The following is a 2,500-nucleotide window of genomic DNA, read 5'->3' as shown; positions in this document are numbered from 1 at the left end:
TATTTGCTGCCGGTGAGTAAAGCTTGGCGAGCCGCGCAGTGAGTAGGAGGGGGTCTGAATGAGCCTCAGGAGGTAGCTCATAGATATTTGGAGATATTTGTATTTTTGAGTGCTATCTTTCATGTCCAGGTGTGAAAACGTCATCGGTGCTCGTTTCCGGCTCTGATCCTCTGCTCGGTGAGACAGCATGGCCTCTCTGTGAGGTTCTGGCCGTGACAGGAAGTGCCTGCGCTCAGCAGGAAGTGAGGCCATCTGTCTCACCCTGAGTCTGTAACCTTGTTGGTGTTCAGGTTATTTCAGACCGAATGCTGCAGAGTGAGCAGAGATCAGAGGAAGATAAATGTGCTAAATATATTAAGACGTCAACTCCAAAATAAGATCATGTCACATTAAAGGAACATACCACTGTTTCTGCATGTTTTCCACTGTTTAGCGCTGCGTGAGATTCACATTTTTGTTTTCCGAGTGAAATATCTCGGCAACCATTGGATGGACTGAGATGAAACGTTCAGACATGCACGTTCCCCTCAGGACGAACTGCAGTAACTGTGGTGGCTCTGGCTTTTCCTCCAGCGCCATCGTCAGGTCAGTTGTTTTGATAGTGAAATACTGTGTTTTATGACCAAATACCTGCAGAACTCATGACATAGGATACTAACACACTGAACTGCATATTATAACACGTTACTGCAGCATTAAACTTATTCCAGTGAACGCCGTGATTCGTTGGTGTGTTGGTGGCGGGAGGAAACGTTCTTGACAAGGTCCACGGGGTCCTTCAACAGGTTCTAGGCTTTGAAATATGTCAGAGGTCATGAATGATGTTTGGGACAATTATAAGGGGTTTGAGGAGGTTTTATGGGCTGTTTCGTCATCAAGATGATTCTACAGGTCTGAGCTAAATTTAGGGTGTCGTCCTTTAAAGGTTCTTTAAGAGGTTGTAGATATTCTAGCAGGGTCACGTGATTTAAGTGGTTGTAAAGGTCCTTTAGTAGATTGTAGAGGTCCTTCAGGCGTGGATACGTCTGCACGTTCAGTGGTCTCCTACAGGAGGTTTTTAGAAGGACGTTGGAGGTTTTAGAGGTGAGTTAGGAGACTTTAACGGTGTTTAGGAGGTTCAAAGTACACAGATGTGCTGCTAGAGGCTTCAGAGTTTCCTTTAGGAAGTCCCAGTGGTTCTGGAAGAGGTTTTAGAAATCTTTTAGGAGGTTCTAGATGTTCTGTTTAGGGTTTCATCTTTTATGGTGTGCCTGTCACTGAGGAGTCTCGTGATTTTAGGCTTCACAAGGTGAATCAGCACATCAGTAGATAGATATATGTTCAATGCAATGTTTGGGGACTTTGACTGTGTAACAGACATTAACACATTCCTGCACCGCGAGATGTCTGCATGTGTGTGCTTTATCTCAACGCTGAGGCTGCAGCTTCCTCCCTCCTCGACAGATCAGTCAACGCTGTGCAGACAGAGAGCATCATGGGAAACAGAGAACAAAACAACAATGCTTTCCCCGTCGGCCTGAGACACCAAACAGACCGGTAGTGGCTGAAGTCGGTTTGAAGCTGTTTGTGGACAGACCACTTCCTGCTGACAGGCAGAACTCTAGTCCACATCTCAACGCTGCCAACCACATTTACTTTTTAATTATTTCAATCCTGCAGCTCCTGTTTTTTAATCCGTCTCCTCTCTGATGGAGCTGAGCTCTCAAACGGGACGAGACAGAGCGAGATTAAAAATGAAAATAATGAAATCACCAAGTTCAGTTCATATGTTTCTACACACCAGTCAGACCATTCAAATCAAACCCAGGTGTTGTTTCACTGCCAACGCCAGTGAGTGAATCTCCTGCCGTGCTGCCGTGGAATATATTCAGCCGACATCAAAGCAACTTTGATCTCGTGCTTTTTATCGTTATAACAGAGAGCGAAGATCAAACAGAACTCACCAGTCGACCCGAGTCCTTCAGTGAGGGGAGCGTCTGATTCACTCATGCCGTCATGTCATCCATCCATCCATCATCCATCCATCATCATCCATCATCATCCATCCATCCATCATCCATCCATCATCATCCATCATCCATCCATCATCATCCATCTATCATCATCCATCATCCATCCATCATCCATCCATCATCATCCATCCATCATCATCCATCCATCATCCATCCATCATCATCCATCCATCATCATCCATCATCCATCCATCATCCATCCATCATCATCCATCATCCATCCATCCATCCATCATCATCCATCCATCATCCATCCATCATCATCCATCATCCATCCATCATCCATCCATCATCATCCATCCATCATCATCCATCATCCATCCATCATCCATCCATCATCCATCCATCATCATCCATCCATCATCCATCCATCATCCATCCATCATCATCCATCCATCATCATCCATCATCCATCCATCATCCATCATCATCATCATCCATCATCCATCCATCATCCATCCATCATCATCCATCATCCATCCATCATC

General features: G+C 45.2%; 4 protein-coding genes across 13 annotated transcripts in view; 2 read left to right on the top strand and 2 right to left on the bottom strand.

Moving 5' to 3' along the window:
• LOC122873026 (NACHT, LRR and PYD domains-containing protein 12-like) overlaps positions 1 to 2,500 on the bottom strand; it is a 657,912-nt gene that overhangs the window by 67,085 nt on the left and 588,327 nt on the right. The window lies entirely within an intron of this gene.
• Positions 1 to 2,500, bottom strand: part of LOC122873028 (NACHT, LRR and PYD domains-containing protein 12-like) — a 1,034,258-nt gene that overhangs the window by 640,788 nt on the left and 390,970 nt on the right. The gene's annotated exons all lie outside the window — the stretch shown is intronic.
• The window catches only part of LOC122873033 (NACHT, LRR and PYD domains-containing protein 3-like), a 573,599-nt gene that overhangs the window by 473,159 nt on the left and 97,940 nt on the right, over positions 1 to 2,500 (top strand). The window lies entirely within an intron of this gene.
• LOC122873056 (heterogeneous nuclear ribonucleoprotein L-like) overlaps positions 1 to 2,500 on the top strand; it is a 27,337-nt gene that overhangs the window by 1,658 nt on the left and 23,179 nt on the right. The window contains exon 1 of one of the 6 annotated variants that reach the window (XM_044189371.1): positions 185 to 585. The exons of the other annotated variants lie outside the window; for them this stretch is intronic. The gene's annotated coding sequence lies outside the window, so the exon portion shown is untranslated. Of the gene's footprint in view, positions 1 to 184; positions 586 to 2,500 lie in introns of those variants that run through there. 6 annotated transcript variants of the gene reach the window in all.

The sequence above is a fragment of the Siniperca chuatsi genome, linkage group LG3 (genome assembly GCF_020085105.1).
Source record: "Siniperca chuatsi isolate FFG_IHB_CAS linkage group LG3, ASM2008510v1, whole genome shotgun sequence".
Classification (NCBI taxonomy): Eukaryota; Metazoa; Chordata; class Actinopteri; order Centrarchiformes; family Sinipercidae; genus Siniperca; species Siniperca chuatsi.
This window is presented reverse-complemented; position numbering and strand designations above follow the sequence as displayed.